Genomic DNA, 20,018 nt, shown 5'->3' with positions numbered 1-20,018 from the left:
GTTGAAAACTTGTGTTTGCACAAGGTACGAAGCTGATGATTTAGATCAGCACGGAGTACTTTTGAGAGTTGAATTTTTTTTCCAGGAAGTGATGCAATACTGGATCAGCTGCCTTTTAGATGCAACATCTGACGTTCAGTTTCATGAAGTGCAGTAGAACAAAAGCCTGAATTTTCAGAACTTCATTGTAAAAATGGCAGAAGTAAAGTAAAAGTAAAGTTTATTAGTCACAAGTAATGCTTACATTAACACTGCAATGAAGTTATGTGAAATTCCCCAGTCACCACACTGCGGCGCCTGTTCAGGTCAATGCATCTAACAAGCACGTCTTTCAGAATGTGGGAGGAAACCCACACAGACATGGAGAGAACACGCAAACTCTACACAGACAGTGACCCACGCTGAGAATCGAACCTGGCTCCCTGGCACTGTGAGGCAGCAGTGCTAATCACTGTGCCACCATGCCACCCCACAGAAGCTGAATTACGGAAGTCCTGCCCCATTTTCACAAGAGGTGGAATAAGGCCAGTTGGGGATTTTTAAGTGCTCATTTTGTGAAGCCAGCTACCCATATAAAACAGAAGTCACGTTTGATTTTTGTTTACCAGGATTGGGAAACAACATACGCAGATTACACTCGCAGGAGCAGGTCAAAATTTTGGGCAATCCTTTCAAAAGGTGAGATACCCCTTTGCAGGAGTAAGGTACCCCTATGGATATAGTCCTGGGACACCTTTTGGGGAGGTCAGATTCCCTTTTTGAGTGTTAGGTGCCCTTTGGGATTGTTAAAAGTGCACGTAAATGCGTGCAAAAAATGCGTAAACTTAGAACTGGCAAGAACTGTTAAGCTGTCAAGGCATTTAAACTGCCTGCCCTTTAAACTGAATCTATGTGCCATATGAAAATAAATTATTACAAGCTATTGCATTCTATTGATAAGCCTGAGGGTTATCATAACTGGATTTGTGCTGCATGACTGATTTCATAACTTTCCGTTCACACAGTTGAATGCCTTACATTTCACAGATGGATGGACAGCTCCAAGTGATTACAGACTTCTTGATGTGAGACGAAGGATTTCAATGCTCGTTTTTTTAATAAGGGATTGACCACGTGAATGAAATGTCCATTCTTAAAAGCGATTATGAAGGAATGCAAAAACGGAAATGGGTTTTTACTGACTCGAGTGTTTTCTCAGAAAAATAAAGGCTGCAATAGACACTTTAAATTTTATGTAATTTCAGCGTGGCTCGAGGTCTGCTCATGGTGGATGGGAGAGTAGGTGTAGGGGCAAAGGCTGGTGGATGAGGACCATGGGGATGAGTAGAGGCACACAGGTTGGCATGGAGGGTATGGTATGAGTGGTCATGAGGTGGGTCAAGGGCATGAGGTGGCAAGGGGCATGTCGGCAGGACAATTTCTCATTTTAATGTTTTTGTTTAAATCTTCGACAAAATGATGGTGCATTTCCCAGCCAGCAGCCTCACTATCCATTCTGGGGTCACCTGACCAACGCCGAGAGAGCCCTGCCATCCTTGAATGAAAATAGTGATTTTTGGGACATTTTCTTTTGGTTCGGTTTGTAGAGCTAGGAAATGTCCCGACTCTGTAATCCTGACACGGGAGCAAAAGAATACATCCGAAATACCAAGTGTTGGATTTAGTGAATGGTTGATATAATATTGCTTAGTCCATGTTAAATGGCAGGTCAGACTCTTAGGGCACAGGGGCATACCCCTGCTTCTATCCTATGTTCCTATGATTTGGTGTGTTCATATTTCCCCTTCCAACTTAATGCCTTATGAAGATAGGTTGAGGGAGCAAGGTCTCTTCTCCCTGGAGAGACGAAGGTTGAGAGGCGACCTGATAGAGGTTTATAAAATATTGAGAGGAATAGATAGGGTGATTCTCGGAGGCTATTTCCCAGGGCTGAAATGGTCGCTACAAGAGGACACAGGTTTAAGGTGCTGGGGAGCAAGTACAGAGGAGATGTTAGGGGTAAGTTTTTCACTCAGGGTGGCGAGTGAGTGGAATCGGCTGCCGTCGGTGGTGGTAGAGATGAACTCACTGGGGTCTTTTAAAAGACTTCTGGTTGAGTACATGGGATTGGGAGTTACAGGTAGTTCTATGGCCTGGTAGGTATGGATATGATCAGCGCAACTTGTGGGCCGAAGGGCCTGTTTGTGCTGTAGTGTATTATCCTATAATAATATTTTGCGCCAGTGCCTGAGGCAAATTTCCACCCATGATTTTAATCAAGCATCGCTACTTTTTGTGATGCACTAATTGGTCTCCTGTGGCTCTGGTCAGAGGCATAACCAACTGTGGATTTTAGATTGAGCTGGGATAAAGGACAGGGGGAAACTAGAACAGGACACTAGTGCAATTATGTTCTAATTTTAAAATCAAACCATGTTTATTTTGTATAATACTTTGATTTTATAATAACTATAGGGGCGGCACAGTGGCAAGCACTGCTGCTTCACAGCACGAGGGACCCAGCTTCAATAGCGGCCTAGGGTCACTGTCTGTGTGGAGTTTTCACATTCTCTTGTGTCTGCGTGGATTTCCTCCCCCAGTCCAAGGATGTGCTCTAGGTTTACTGGCCATGATAAATTGACCCTAGTGTCAGGGGGATTAGCAGGGTAAATATGTGGTATTACAGGAATAGGACCTGGTTGGGATTGTGATCGGTACAGACTCACTGCGCCGAATGGTCTTCTGCACCGTAGGGATTCTACAATTATAGTGAAATTGCAATTGGAAATGTAGAGATGCAGAACTAATTGCAGTACAAGCCAAGAACATGCTTCTGAATATCTGATAATGACACATGCACAAAAGCAATTTCCTTATCAGAATGGGGATTCATTTAGATTGCACTAGCAGATTTCAGATACAAACTCATCGAGCTAAAGTTCCCCAAATTGCACTGAACATAACTGATATTGTGTTGTCGGCAGTGTTTCTTTTCCACTACTGGTTTATTCAGGACAAGGTTCAGATTTTATAAATAAATTTGCTGCTCACATAACTAAATAATATCAACTTCAAACACAAACATACAATGCACCAGAACAGCCCCACATACAATTTCAGCAGCAAAGGACGAAAACGAAAGTCTAATTAAAGCAATAAAATAAAACACGATAATCAAAGATTTCCAAAAGCCAGTTAAAAGTAGCTACAACTGCTTTGGATCAGATGTGAAAGTAAGTTTAGTAGGTCAGAATCATTAGCAACCTCCTCAGAAGTCAGAAAGGTAAATTCCCCAGCTAACGCATTTTCAGACTATTTCCATGATGTTTAGATTTACCTACTCAGAATGATGTAAAGTTCCCCTTAACATTACAGTCTTTTTGAAAAATGCCTACACTTAAAATTAATTAAAATCCCCAAATTGGTGAGAAGCATGTTTTTGAAATGGAATTTCTTGGAATCAGTATCTTATCCAAGATATGATGTTGTTTCCACGGAAATGGCAGAATCCCATCAATGCTAAAGGAACAAAGGGCAGAAATGTTTTCCCAGTGGGTGACATGGTAAACACTTAAATCATACACTGACTTTTCTGATGGTGGGGTTCCCGATGGTGGGGTCACTAGGATCACAGTCTGAGAATACAGGGTAGAATAGAGATGAAGGGAAATGTTTTCACCCAGAGTGGTCAGCCTGTGGAACTCACTAGCACAGAAAGTAGTTGAGGCCAAAACATTGTATGTTTTCATGAAACAGTTAGATATAGCACTTGAGGTAAAGGGGATCAAAGGATATTGAAGGGGGGAGGCATAATCAGACTACTGAGTTGGATGGTCAGCCATGATCATAATGAATGGTGGTGCAAGCTCAAAGGTTCCAATGGCCTCCTCCTGCTCCAATTTTTTATGTTTCTATGACTTCCGGGTATCAAGAGGTGTAAACCCCTGGGAAATACCCAAGGCTAGTAAATATATAGTTTCCAAACTTCCAATGAGCGAATAGAGGTCAAAATAATGAAATATACACAGATTCAGATAAGTTCACCAGCCAACTGCCAAGCATCCCACTTTAAAAAGTATAACATGAATCATATGAGAGTTTCCCACTGATCCATCTTCCTTTGTATCTCAAGAGCAAAATTCCAACCTTCCACTTCAAATTACGCTGAAAATTTAGCTCCATCTTTGAAATGTAAAACTTGCAATTCAGTAAGTAGTAACATCTACTTTTTACTTGAAGAAAATTATTTCTTTAGAATTACTCAGCTGTGATTCACGACGATGCTATGACGAAGACATCCTGTGGTTTAGAAATCAAAGTGATTCGTGTGAGGTCGAAGCCAAGACGAAACAAAGGAAATTCCAAAGTACGTTCAAAAACAACATGATAATTTGAGATCAAAAGGTTGATTATTCACACGCCAAAACCATACAACCTCAGACAGGAGCATACTCGACATAAGCAACAGTAAATCACAATGCTCAAAATAGAAAAATAAAACAAATTCCTCCTTTACAGAGCTTATGTTTTAAACAGCATATGCAACACAGCTGAAGTGTTACAGAGCAAAACCGGGGGCAGCTATTTCACAATAAAGAAAAAAGAAGTTTTCAGATAATTTTCCATTTTACATGATGAAATTGCCATCTGTTTTAACATTATTGCATCAAAAATGGGAAACCTATTTGATTAAACCCATTTGACATTCTCTGGTTCACACACAGAACAAAAGCTATTTTTAAAAACAGGACTATTTTCCATATTGTATCCTAAATTCTAGACATCCTCATTTCAACATATCAACAAGATGAGTCTCGTGTTGCAGTGTTCCAACAATGGAAAACCACTGCTTCATACATCTTCCTCTCGATGTTTCCTCCAAAAGCCTAACAGTCAGGACTAAATTTACTAAGTGAAATAATTACCATGAGTTCTCAAGGTCATTATGTCTTGGCTGTATTATACTTAGTCAAGTACAAAATGCCTGCTGTTTTCTCACAAGAGAGAATAAGGAAACTGGGATTACCAGACAAGAGCGAATTTGTTAAAAGAAATCTCAGGGCACAGATGAAAAAAAGAGAGATCATATTTATTGCCCATTTTTAGTTGCTTATTAAGCCACTTCAGAGAACATTAAGAGTCACATGGCTGGACCAGATTGCAGTGGCACATTCTCTTCCCTGGAAAAAAGATGAATGAACCAGTTGGGTATTTGGACCAAATTAATATATTCAAATTTCACAAGTTTCCTTCGTAGGACTTGGTCACAATACGAGTTACTCATCAAGTATCTCAACTACTACTACTACTACAATTGCTTGTTATTACTCCCTTGCCCCTTCCTTCCCCACATTGAACTACCAACCCAACTCTCAGCACGTTTTCAACCCTGTTGCACAATTCAAAAGGTGCATTTCTACAAGCTTTGCAACAGAAATGCAAACCAGTATACATTTTGACTGTTGCTACTTTCACATGCTAAACATTGAAATTGAGAAATAAAGATTTCACATAAACCCTTTGTTTAGAGAGTCTTTTATGTAATAGAATGGAAAACTCTAATCTATGTTATGAAAAATATTCCTCTGAATGGATTTAGGATCTGCAGAATGAGTAATCTATTGCAGAAATCATTTTAAGTACAACATGCAGAGCTAAAGGTGACAGGCATCAACAACATGTGAAAGTTTGATTTAATAGCACAGCTGATCAGTGAGCAAATAGATTAATGTTTCTGCCAGTAATATATGGAACTTAACAGAGAAACAGAAGAACAAGGAGGAGTAGGCAATTCAGCCCTCAAGATTATTACTCCATCATTCAATACGATCATGGTTGATCTCATCTTGGCCTCATCCTGCCTACTCCCCATACACCTTCATCCCACTGCTACTTAAACACCGATCTATTTCCTCTTTAAATCTGCTTAGTGTTCCAGTATCCACTGCACTCTGGGATAGAGAGTTCCACAGGTTTATGATCCTGCAAATAACTTCTCAAAAAATTTGCTGTTCCTGCCCCCCATCCCCAATCTCAGAGTGCCTCTCATGCAGAAAACAGTACACTTGGACCCTGATGCCAAAGCAGTGGGAGCGGGGCATATTGCAGGGGCCAGGAAACCTGAAACTTGGAGGCCCTGCCAGATTTAACGAAGGGACTTCATCTGAATTTTATAAACATTTTTTTCCACCTGACAGCCATCCAGACTGAAGGCTGGCTAACTGCCAGATTTGCAAAGTCATAGAGGTTAACAGAATGGAAACAGGCCCTTTGGCTCAACTTGTCCATGCTGCCCTTTTTTTTAAAACCCTTAAGCTAATCCCAATTGCCCACATCTGGCCTATATTCCTCTATACTCATCGCACCCATGTAACTATCTAAATGCTCTTTAAAAGACAAAATTGCATCCGCCTCTACTACTACCTCTGGCAGCTTGTTCCAGACACTCACCACCCTCTGTGTGAAAAAAACTGCCCCCTGGACACTTTTATATCTCTCCCCTCACACCTTAAACCTCTAATTTTAAATTCCCCAGCATTTGGGAAAGGATATTGACTATCTACCTTTTCTGTGCCCCTCATTATTTTATAGACCTCTAAGATCATCCCTCAGCCTCCTACACTCCAGAAAAAAAGTCCCAGGCTATCCAGCCTCTCCTTATAACCCAAACCATCAAGTCCCAGTAGCATCCTAACACATCTTTTCTGCACTCTTTCTAGTTTAATAATATCCTTTCTATAACAGAGTGACCAGAATTGCTTACAGTATTCCAAGTGTGGCCTTACCAATGTCTTGTACAACTTCAACAAAACATTCCAATTCCTGTATTCAATGTTCTGACTGACGAAGCCAAGCATGCCAAACGCCTGCTTCACTACTCTGTCCACCTGTGGCTCCACTTTCAAGGAGCTATGAACATGTACCTGTAGATCTCTTTGGTCTTTAAGTCTCCCCAACACCCTAACATTAACACAGTAAATCCTTCCCTGGTTCAATCTACCAAAATGCATCACCTCGCATTTGTTTAAATTAAACTCCATCTGCCATTCATCAGCCCACTGGCCCAATTGATCAAGATCCTGTTGCAATTGGAGGTAACTTTCTTCACTGTCCACTATGCCACCAATCTTGGCGTCATCTGCAAACTTACTAACCATGCCTCCTATATTCTCATCCAAATCACTAATATAAATGACAACTAACAGTGGGCTCAGCACTGATCCCTGAGGCACACTGCTGGTCGCAGGCCTCCAGTTTGAAAAACAATTCTCTACAACCACTCTCTGGCTTCTGTCGAGAAGCCAATTTTCTATCCATTTAGAAACCTCACCCTGAATCCCATGAGATTTAACTTTATGCAACAACCTATCATCCAGTACCTTGTCAAAGGCCTTACTAAAGTCCATGTAGATAACATCAACTGTACTGCCCTCATCTACCTTCTTGGTTATGCCTTCAAAAAACTAAATCAATCAAATTTATGAGACATGATTTTCCACTCACAAAGCCACGCTGACTGTCCCTAATTAGTCCTTGCATCTCTAAATGCCTGTAGATCCTGTCTCTCAAAATACCTTCCAACAATTTACACAGCACAGACGTGAGGCTCACTGGCCTGAATTCCCAAGTAGAAGATAGCAATCAGGGACAACGAGGGGCAATCCCTGCCTATCGGAGTTTGGGGATTGGTAGTGGTTCGGAAAGCAGCAACCTGAAAGGAGAGATAGAAGGGACGCAAGTTTGTTTGAAGGGTCAGAGTGTGGAAGCATCCCTGCTCCACCAAAGTGCTAGAAAAGAGCAGAATGGATCACAGAATCTGATGAACAGAGCCTCATTTAATTATCAGCAGACCTGTTTCTTCAGAGGTGATTTGGCCAGTCCCAAACCCACATAGTTTAAACCACAAGGAGGCATGTTTGCAGTGGGTTTCATCTTTTTAAACAATTTAACTCTTGCAAGATCCTCTCCCACTAATGATGGTAGTGGCTAAAATTAATCCCCAATTATTGCTTTCTAAAACAGAATCCAGTAGATAGTCCAAAATTGAATTGTCTGGTTGAAATTAAATGGACGGTCACCCAGTTGTACATATTAGGCAGATAAATTTATATTTAACCATACTTGCATCGTAGTTACAAACATTTGTAAGATAACTTTTCATTTTTAAGACTGGTACAAAAGATGAGACTTCTTAGTAAGTTAAATGAAAGTGTTGTGTAGCAACCATCAAAAAGTTTCTATATATTACTTTAGCTGACATGATACTCAAGATTGAAATATAACAAACCAAATGGTAACCACACAGGAAATGACTTTTTGCATGCAAGTTTTGTTAAAGAGAGATATTCTACATAAATTGCACTGAAAGATGAACTGTTGAATAATATTTCTTGTATTATGACTAGCTAAAACATAATATGGTGCAGACTTCATCGCGTTGGCTCAAATTGTTCAACATTATAATTCTTTCTGTCATGTTATACTCCCACAAATAATTTAATACTAATAACACTAACTCATCCATTTGACCCGGGACAATTCATACTGAGTGAGAATTATAGTCATTGCTTTTCCAACTTTAAGATGCAAGAAGTTGTGGACTTTATATTTTTCCCTCTGAGGAATCTCACAAATGACCTGCACTGATGAAATTATGTCAAGATTTGTACATTAAGTGAGGGAATTTGCATATCAACAAAACAGGACTTACTTAATTCAAATTGCCTTTTCAAAACTAAAACCCCGTAAGAGTTAAAATTTAATCAATGGGTTTGAATCAAGTGACAGGCCACAGAGCAAAACCTATGCAGATTTATCAGCAGAATGTCATTAGCAACTGTAGATTTCAACTAATACTAGATGTTGATGCAATACAAAAGATTTAAAATTAATTCAATTGAACAGGAAGACTAGGTTAGCTACATGTGATATACAAGTGTCAGGTTTAATTTGATCTCAAGTATAAAATATCACATGTTACAATGTTATACTGCTAAAGTTATGACTTTAAACATCAAATCACATTATTTCAGGAAAATCTTTTACTGAATATTCTCCACCAGCATACACCTTATGCAGCATGTTTCTAAAAAGACCAGATTGAAAAACTAAATATTGAACAAGTATTTAGCATTGTTTGAGATTTGCATCTAAGCTGTGGAGGTTCACTGTTCACAGCTTTACTTGACAAAAAACGTTCCCTCCATTCGAGTAACTGCAACCAACTGCAAGAGAGGGAAAGGATAAAAAAAACCAGGTGCTGATAAATGCTTTATTCATAAAAGCATTTAGCATCAGATGCAATATCACGCAAAAATTTTGTTTCGATGTATGGAAATAGGAAATATAATGTGAGGCAAGACATTAACAAGACCAAGGTGGGAAAGCACGTCAAGACATTGAACGGAGGTTTAATCAAGAGAGAAAACACAAATTAGTTGAAATTATTCTAGCTAACAAACATTTCGGAAAATTTTAACAAAGAAGCCCAAAGGTGAAGGCAAATTTGCTACAGCTTACACGTTGCTTTAATCCTGAGAAGTCTTGAGTTATCACAAACCTTTCAATTATTCTGTTTTAAACTAGTTAAAATAGGGGAATTTTCAGGAAAACTAAATTGAGGGGGAATAGGAAGGTCTGCCCAGATGAACTCAAAAACACCTGTGACACAACTGAGGCACGTTTACATATTTAACATTATAAAGGCTAAGTATGTATTTAGTTTCACTTTATTATTGATTTCCTGTCTGCAAGAACTAGAAATTCCTTTCAAATTCATTTCTCACTTATACAGACTTATAATGATTTGTTGAAAGAAACTAAAGAAGCGCACAAAATAAAAAAAGTATGTCCATGTTTTGTAAACAATCATTGTTCCATCAAATGAAACATAATGGTGATTCTCAAGTTATTCCACTACAGCTACTCATAGTGAAACCAATCTGTTGTGCTTAATGGAACAAGTACCTGGCACAACAAATTTGACTTAGCTATAAATTTTATAGCTTTTTGCCTTTATAAAACATAAATAGTTGGCCTATTTCTGTAGAGACTCATATTAGCTTAGGCACCTTCAATAAGGCCACTGAGGACTACATATTTGTGGAGACGCCAGCTATCTTCACAATACACGACAGCACAGAGTTGCTGAGCAGAGACTAATAGCCAAGTTCCGAACACGAGGATGGCCTCAACCGGGATCTTGGGTTCATGTTACACTATCTGTAACCCCCATGACTTGCCTGGACTTGCAAAATCTCACTAACTGTCCTGTCGTGAGACAATACACATCTCTTTAACCTGTGCTTACCGCCCTCTCCACTCACATTGTCTGTATCTTTAAGACTTGATTAGCTGTAAAGAATTACATTCCAATCATTATTCTGTAAATTGAGTTTGTGTCTTTATATGCCCTGTTTGTGATTAGAACTCCCACTCACCTGATGAAGGAGCAGCCAGCGCTCCAAAAGCTAGTTGGCTTTGCTACTGAATAAACCTCTTGGACTTTAACAGGGTGTTGTGAGACTTCTTACTGTAACTACATATTTGTCAGTCTGTATTAAACCAGAATGCAACAGTTGAGGAAATGATGCGCCAGGTACAAATGACCCCAAGAACTCGTGATCTCTGTGCTCAGGCTTTGTTTATTACCTCAGCCATTAATCCAAAGCAAAATGATAAATTGACTAAATTGTTATGCATTGTAAAGGACAGGAAAAATGCAAATTCTCCAGTGAAATTAACTGTAATGTGAGGCAAAGTCAATGCAAATTTGATTAGTAATTATATTGAATATTTTAATTAAATATAACACAAATCTGGACATAGCAAGTGATTTATTTTGCCTGTAATTTTAGAACCATTTTAATTAGATGAAATGCAAAATGGTGTTTTACTAGATCAGAATAAGTGGTTGATTTTTTAAAATAAAAACTTTATTTACACATTTAAAGTAACTTTAGTCATCATGACACAATGTGAAGCCAATGTTCTGTGTGACTATATATTCTTTCACACAAGAGACTTTTGGTAGCATAGCGTATCTTCCTTTCAAAGGAACAATTCAATCAATTTGACCTTATTAACCCATCTTAATATTTGATTCTTAGAAAAGATCTACAATGGTAACGAAGATTCTCACTGTCATCCTCTTTGCAATCAAATCCCATCAGTCTGCACCCATTTACTGCTGCAATAATGAATTCAAAATATATACCAAATATCAGTCATAAATAATTTTATGAGAATCTTCCTCCAATGATTCTTTAATTTTGCAACCATATTCATTCAGTACAGCAGATGTATGAAGCAACAATTTCCCTTCTTGTACCAATGAAGCAAACTGCAAATTTAAGGAATATTGAAATCATTTGTAGTTTTTCTCCCTGCAGTGGAATGAAAATTAAACTAAAGTGGTCGGTTATCATAAAATAAAAACACCAACAAAAAAGTAGTATCTAGTACTTGTTACAGGAAATATAGTTCCCTCCAACAATGATGATCATCTGGTTCATCACCCGCATGCACTGCATCAATACAGTGGCTTTTTTAAAAGCTTGATGGAAGTGACCGATTGGGAAAGTCTGCTCCATCACTGATAAATTTAAGATAATAAATTCACAGATGTTGGTCAAGCTCTTGTCCAAGCCACCAGTTAAAATGTTAAACTCAACAATGGAGGAAATATAGATTATGCGCACAAGAAAAAAAACTTGTGATTAGGATGCAAGGTTCTATACTTTGCACTCTTGGAATCTGCAGCTTTAATTTGTAAACAAAAAGCAGGAATTATCATCCAGTGCAAAATTACCAGCTTGACCGGCACAACATCTCCAAACATTCTCTCCCTCCATCAATGACTCACAGTGGTAGCAGTGTGTGCCACCAACAGGATACACTCCAGGAACTCACCAAAGCTCCTTTGACAGTACCTTCCAGTCTCACGATCACTACCATCGAGATGGATAAGAAAATTCCCTGGAAATTCTCCTCCAAGTCACTCAACTTTCCGATGACAAAATATATCACCCTTCCTTCACTGTTGTTGGGTCAAAATACTGGAACTCCATCTCTAACAGCAGTGTGGGTCTACCTCCCTCAGATGGACTGCAACGGTTCAAGAAGGTAGCTTACCATCATCATCTCAAAGCAATTAGGATTTGGCAATAAATGCCAGGACTTTGATCCAGTGACAGTGAAGGAGGGAATGGCAATACATTTCCAAGTCAGGATAGTAGGCAGCTTGGCAGGGAACTTGCAAGTGGCAGTGTTTCCATATATCTGTTGCCCTTGTCCTTTGAAGAGATAGAGATTGTGGTTGGAAGGTGCTGACAAAGGAGCTTTGGTGAGTTGCTGCAGTGCAGCTTGCAGATGTTACACACTGTTGTCACTGTATGTCAGTGGCAGATGACATAAATGTTTAAGGTGGTAGATGGGGTGCCAAGAGAGTGTGGATATGTCCTGGATGTTGGCAAGCTTCTCAGTATTGTTGGGGCTGCGCTCAAGGTTAAGTGAAGATATTCCATTATACTCCTGACCTGAGGTATGTGATGGAATACTCTCACTTGCCTGGTTACTGTAGCTACAACAAAACTCAACAAACCTGACACCATCCAGCACACTATAATTCCTTCCAGCATTATAACCCATGTCATGTATCATGACATACAGACTAATAAATGCAAACATATCATCATTAAGTTAGTGATATTGACACCCATACTTAGGTAACAAAATAAGAATCACATTCAATTGTATGTGCTAACAACTTTGAGATATTTCAAATTCTTCACCTCAAAATCTGTACTTCCTCCTGTACAATATCTAACAATCCTCTCTCCAGACATAATCGATCGTTTGAAGGACAAAATCTACCATGTCTTTCATGGTTTGGATGCAAAATTTCATCTATATATTTCATTAAATTATAAATCAAATAATGGTAATTATGGGGAGGTGGTGGCGTAATATTGTCACTGGATTAGTAATCCAGAAACCCAGGGTAATGCTCTGGGGACCCAGGTTCAAATCCCACCATGGCAACTGATAAAATTTGAATTCAATTATGATTTGGAATTAAAAGTCTAATGACAAACATGAAACCATTGTTGGATTGTCAAAAAAAACTTATCTGGTTCACTAACGTTCTTTAGGGAAGGAAATCTTACCTGGTCTGACTTATACGTGACCCCAGACCCACAGCAATATGGTTGATTCTTAAATGCTGAAGCCATTCCATTCAACGGCAATAAAAACTCAAATATCAGTGACACTTACATCCCCTGAACAAAAAAAGGTGACTGAAATCTAGTAGCACAATCCAGTTGAAGCCATAAACGGCACTAGTCGTCACGGTTTATGGAAGCTGTTTGAAGCAATATTTGGGTAACACACGCAGGTATGAACCTTAGCAATGTTCACCTTTGTGATCTCACAGAAACCAACACGTTGTTAATCTGTGGACTTGTCAGCATGACTACTGACAGCAAAATTGCTTTTAGTGTTTACCCTGGATTTGTAACTTGTGTCAAGGGAGCTCCTTCAGCTGTGTATGTGTGTGTGTGTGTGTGTGTGTGTGTGTGTGTGTGTGTGTGTGAGAATTACAGGCAGAAGCTGTGATCAACCTCAAGGATTATGAATATGTTGTAGCAGCTGCTCTATTAGCAAAAGTAGAAGAGTTGTTTGTTATTGGCAGAAATAGAATTATTGGAAGTGCTGAAATTAGCAGCTGAGTGAAGGAAAAGGATTCACAAAGGAAGTTAGAGTACCAATTAGCAATCCAGTCCAAACACACACACTCATCCAACCAGGAAAAGGGATTACCCCAGTGGTGGGTAATCTGCGGCTCGGTGGCCACAGGTGGTCCACAGGACATTTGGCTGACTGTTGCCCAAGCACAGTGTTGCCAGATTCCACTGATTTTCATCTGTGTAGTTTTTTTTCCCTACGAGTATGACTGACAATATACACATGTAAAGGAAGGGTAAGTGAAATGAGGTGCATGCTGATTATACACAGCATTGACCATGAGAACCGTGCACGCCCTCTGTGCCTAAAGTGTAAACATTTCTTTTGTTTTTAACCATTTACAGGTGATGACAGTTCTATTGATGTATAACTGATTAAGCATTTTGTATAGTTCATTATGGAATATTTGACATGTATTAAATATATTCAATCTTATTCACCAGGCTTGATTTCAATCTTGCGGCCACTGAGGTTAAGGAGAGCCAATCATGCGGCCCACTCACTAGCCTAGACTGCCCATCATCGACTTACCCCTTACCATGATAGATAGTTAAGGGTGTGACTTTATAATTAACTAATGTATAACTCTAGCTTAGTTGCTTTTTTCCCATAAGAAACCAGAGTGTTACCCTCACCCTGCCCAGTCCACCTCATTAGGATTCACAGATTGGTATCATTCATGTATTTCTCAGATAGAAAAAGACTTTTGATTCCATCATTTTAAATTGATTTTTAAGAGGATTGGAACTTTATACATGAAGAATCACAAAAAGGATCAGGTCAGTCACGTCCAAGGAAATTATTCAGATACTTAATGATTGGCTGAAAGGTCTAGAAGCTAACTTCATGAAGCATCTAATTCCAGTGCCCAGGAAATTGGCTGCAATAAATGGTACCTCGTTAAAAATTCACTGAAACAACACCATAAGGGCATATAAATCCAGAGAACACGAGATGTTCACTAAGGCTCAATACGCATATTAAAATAAATATGCCTGGATTTTCCAGCTCTGTCCACCACTGGGATGTTCCAGTGCCACTGAAAGTCAATGGACGTTTGGCTGGTCCTGTACCCATGCTGGTCCTATCACAGCGAGGATGAAAAACCCCAGCCATATACTTTTTTTCAAACGAAAACAAAAACATTGAAATTATTTACTTTTGCAACCAAAGTTAAATTCAAAAACAATTAAAGCAAATTACAAAAACTGAATGGTTGTTATGCGTTTATTTTCTGTTATCGAAAATTTCATTTAAATTTCCCTCTTGCAACTGCGACTGTTGCTACAGTGAAGGTTGAAACAATTTCAAAGTTAATTCTACTTCACAGTTTTTAAAACAACACAACTAGAAAAACAACAGTACTCTCCCTTCTCCCACCATTTTAAGTACCAGAAGGAAAACATTGCAAATTTAAGATGCTATGAAGCAAAATGAAATATTCAGTCACTATCAATAAACATGTAGCTTAAAAGCATTCATAGACTAACTGGTAAATTAAAGTAATATTTCTTTGTATCCAAAATACAAATCCATATATCCTACTGTGATCTCACACAGATAATAGTGCATTCATAGCACAATGTTTTTAATCATTAAGCAGAAGACTGCAAAGCTGTATTTCTGCTTTGAAATACTGCTCTGCTTCCGGTTTTACTTTTCTTACGCAACTCCACTGCGGTTAACATACTGCCTTTCAAAAGTTCTGACCTTTGCAGCAGGGTAGGGAGGACCTAACTAGCCCGAAGGCTTATCTGGTTAAATAAAAAATTGTGCTAAACATTGATAAGGTTGGTAACTGCCTGGATAAATTCCTGGCAGTTGCATCTGCCTGTGACCATCCCATCAGTAAACTATATTCCCCTCTTATGTTCAATGTTTTTATAACAAATAAACAAAAGAACTGAAAGAAAAAACAAAAATGCATAATTTTTAACACTGGCTTGTTTTTTCTTCTGCTTTGTGCTTGCAGTGGCCAGTTAATGAACATTTATTTGTTTTTTTTTAGAAACTGCAGGCTAATCCTACAGGGTTGACAACTTTATTTATATAGTATCTCCTAAGATCTCAATACATCTCCACACATTTACAACTAATAAACTAGTTTTGTGATGAAGGGAACACTATACTTTGGGAAATTATAAAACATGTCATGAAATCACCAAGTATTACACAAAATCATTCAACTAGTAACTTAGAGCATAAAACGCTGAATAAACCAGTTTGCAATTTTCACACTGTTAACAGCTTAACAGTACAAGTTAGAAATTATTTTAGATTCTAGTACAACAAAAAATTCCAAAATTAATACACCATGAAGCAAAACAAAACAAACAATGGAGCTTTGCACTACTTCAATTTCAAATCATAAATTTGCTTTACAGCGCTGATATTCTGGGACCAATCTTAACAGAATTTGTCAAGTATCAAGTACAGTCAGAGAACGGATTTGTAACTATTCATAGACCAGTTTTTATTTTCAGATTTTCAGCCTCTTCAATGAAAAGAAAGTGAGGGGGTGTGGTTTATACTCTCACTCTGGAGAGGCGGGGACTCTTAGTTGGGTGGTCTCTAACTATGAAATTCTTCGCTGGTGGAATAGGTTTCAGCTTGCATCAATTTAGTAAGACAGGGTTGCACTCATTAATTTATATCCCATTAATCATATTTTGTCTCAAAAAGAGGCTCTAAAATGAACAATAATTAGGACGAGTGGAAGTGGTGCATAGCACTTAGGACAAACAACAGAAACAATTATCTTCAACTATTAAGAGTATACTGTCATACTAGCAACACGTTATAGTGACTGAGGCAGTACATTGGCATGCTACTCTAGCAACCATCAAGAGCAAATTAAGTCTGCTTTGAGATATTCCAAACACAGCTGGAACGTCAGAGGAAGGTGGTGGCTGTGGAGGATGCAGACATTATAAAAAGTGCAATTTTGATAATGTTATACTGTTAAGAAAAATATACCAAGACTGTACATATTCAATATTTGTGATGTTTTAAAATAGTTAATGTTTTTGATATAATTTTCTGAAGATATATCTCACTACTGCAAACATTATCAAGGAAAGAAACATCTGATGTATGCTAGCATTTTCCCCATTTCTGAAGAACTGAAAATATTACAATATTCCCACTCACAAGGTGCTTTGTGTCAAATTTAGCCTTCTAAGCTATCAGTATGTGACTGCTAAAACACAGTATCCTTCCTCATTCTCGTAACCCAAACCAAAATATTACACGTGCTAGTTCTAGTTTCAAAATTATTTTACTTAAGATTTAGCTTTAAGCATGGGAAACTGAAGTTAGATTCAGCCAGCACTACCCGCATAAGTTGCTTCAGGGTCACAGAACTTAAAATTTTACTTCCTCCTTTTAAGAAAAAATATTGTATTTTCCAAAATGGTTTCCTGAAACAAAATAAATAACATTGCTCATCCTACTGTTAGTGATAATTTTGTTGGAAACACATACCACAAAAACATATCACCTCTGTATTTAAAAATACAATACTTTGGGGCTAGTCATAATAATTAACATTAGAGACTAAGAGAAACATCCTGGCTTGAGGAGGAATTATTCACTGATAGACACAAAATGGGACATTACTTTACCTGGTCTCCTCAGCTGTTTTGTGTAGAACGTTTCTTTGAGGATTTTTCAAGATAGGATTCCTTTTGCAGTTCAATACTAAAAAATAGAAATAAATAACTATGATAAAATTATGTGAACAAACAGAGCAAAGAAAATGGCTGAGATCAATAAATAGAATAACTGATTGATAGTCACAAAGTTTTAGACTAAAAAAAGTTGTCAATTGCAGACGAAATAGAAAAAAATGTTTTTCAACAGTAGCTGACAGTAGAAAATCATCTAGGTTAAACAGTTGAGAAAAAGTGTTGCAGATTTTTTAAACAAGTTCTTTTGTGCATATTGAAAAAAAGGCGCCTAAACAAATTGAACTGTGTGCTGTATGCTGTGTTTCATCAACCAAGCAGAAGTCTGAATACAGCATTATTGCTGATCCTATCAAAGTCCAATCTACAGTCAGCACAGTGCCAAATTTTATCAGTTTTTCATACATTCTCTCCTGAATTTCACCTAGCATTCTAGGAATTTTAAAATCTTGATGTCAAGTACAGCATCAAATTTATATGTCAGCTGGTCATAACGCAGAGTCATGTTGTATTTTACATGTTACAAAAGGCACAAGTAGAAACTGAAGCTTTTTTATGGATTTGTGAGTAATACTGTGAATTTGTTGAGTACCGAAACATGAGTCCTAGCAACGTCATTTCAGGCTTGATTATTTTGACATAAAACACCACCAAATCATAAATGACAACCACAAGTGACAAAATTAGTTTGATACTGAAATACTGAACTGATACCCAAAGTCAAAATAGCTGTTGGGCATATCGTGAGGACACCATTGAGATACAAAAGTCATCCAATAATTTCAGTATTGTTCTGAATACACACATAATTAATGGGAAATATGTATGCAAAAGGTTAAAGCAGAGTGAAACAATGATGAAGATTAAACAATAAACAGAATGACAGCTTCATTCATAGTCCTTTCAACCTCTACAATTGGAAATCATTTGTCACGTAGTTAGTTGCCATTCTTCTTGTAACAAACAGTACCTCCAGGGATCCTCTGGCTTATTTTATACATATGAAAGTTTTCAGTAACAATCACTTTCCTTGTGTTCAAATCGAGTTAATATTTGATGTAAATTTATGAAGCAAATCAAAAGTACACAAAAGCCATAAAAATTTTCATTTAACAAACTGAAACCCAATTACATAATTAAGAATGGGCTACTGAATAGGAGTGTAATCAGTTTTGATTTAAAACACGACATAACATGTTATTTAATAAATACTGCTTTGTTGGAAGAGCAACAACCAACAGTATATGTTAAGTATTTACAAATATTGCTGCACCCTTCTACACAGTTCTATATTTGTATGCAGTCACTACATACCTTTTGTGACAAAATGTTATTAACTAATTAATACTTCAACAGAAGCTGGTAAATATACTTGCCACGTGCCCAAAAAACTCTTCTCTTTAAAAGTTACCAAACTTCCTGTTAGCAGTGGCTGAAGGGAAACACTTCAGTTAGCAAAATGCTTCTTGGCCTTTTGGTTAAGATCAAGTATTGGCTCAGGCCCAAGATGGGGTGCAATGCCTTATCTTGGATCTTGTTGGTCTCTCTTGTGGGGACTATGAATCGGATTCAGTTTGAATTTGCTTTTTGGTGTAAACCAGAGATGGATTTGGGTTTGCCCTGTCCATTCTGAACATTGGCTTCGTAACTTTAAGAATTGAGTAAAAATAAAGTTTTTAAAGTTACCTCCTACATTACGTGCATTTTTATTGTTAATTTGAAAAAAGCCAATGAAGCGTTAGAAGTGCATTAACCTGGAAGATGCTGTTCCTGCATCACCTTAAACAAACTGGAAGATGCTATATTCCACACAGGATGTTTGGAACTCAGTAACTGCCATATTTTTGTCTCAACACTGACTGTGGACCAAAAAGATTGAGAAGTCAAGGGGACGCGGTGGCTCCTCGTGAATTAACTCAATGTTTTTCTATTGTAAATGGGCTTTTTAAACCCCATTAATTAACCTTGTTGTAACTAGGTTTTTTCAAAAAAATTCCATTGCACAAATCACATTCTCAGGTGAGCCAGATTTGCTTGAAAGCTATAAGGAGTTATCAGGCCAACTGTGAGAAGGAATATAGCACATACCTGCAGCAATAAAACTTTCCAGCCTGTCACTCCCAACTTTCTGACACCTCGCTCTACGGCAAACACATGCTTAATTCCATCAACGTTTCAGTGATATTTTATCCGCTTCAAAAACAGTTCCCTGACGAGCTGTCGATTCACGAGTCTCGGAGATTATTTTTTGCGTTTAATATCGATATATATTTGACGCACTTCAGCTTGCCCCGGCATCAACAGAGAGAGAGAAAAAAAACTCCCCTCGGCTTCAGCCGACTACCCGAACGGGGGGGGGGGAGGGGAAGGAGGGTAGTGCTGATTGATTGACAGCCCACCCAACCAATCGGAGACGGGTTTGGCCGCCGCAGATTGATTGACAGCCCGTCCCTCACACTGTCAACCAATGGAAGGCCGCTTCAGCGACGTGGCGCAGGGGGGGCTTCCGCCAATCGGTGCGGGGCAAGGGGAGGGGCGGAAAGCCATATGCACCCGCCCCCTCCCCGGCACATCGCGGCTGCTGCGCTGAGCGGCCTCCCTCCTGCC

At 38.4% G+C, this 20,018-nt stretch overlaps 1 protein-coding gene across 2 annotated transcripts in view; it reads right to left on the bottom strand.

The window, feature by feature from the left end:
* Positions 1–19,754, bottom strand: part of stat3 (signal transducer and activator of transcription 3 (acute-phase response factor)) — a 48,211-nt gene extending 28,457 nt beyond the window's left edge. The window contains exons 1-2 of one of the 2 annotated variants that reach the window (XM_080213626.1): positions 19,500–19,754; positions 17,349–17,424 (exon numbers count right to left, since the gene is read on the bottom strand). The gene's annotated coding sequence lies outside the window, so the exon portion shown is untranslated. Of the gene's footprint in view, positions 1–17,348; positions 17,425–18,787; positions 18,809–19,499 lie in introns of those variants that run through there. The other variant, XM_080213627.1, reaches the window with a different exon arrangement.
* Between the last annotated feature and the right edge of the window lie 264 nt (positions 19,755–20,018).

Source organism: Carcharhinus amblyrhynchos, chromosome 27 (assembly GCF_965287045.1).
Source record: "Carcharhinus amblyrhynchos chromosome 27, sCarAmb.v2.hapA, whole genome shotgun sequence".
In the NCBI taxonomy this organism is placed as follows: domain Eukaryota; kingdom Metazoa; phylum Chordata; class Chondrichthyes; order Carcharhiniformes; family Carcharhinidae; genus Carcharhinus; species Carcharhinus amblyrhynchos.
This window is presented reverse-complemented; position numbering and strand designations above follow the sequence as displayed.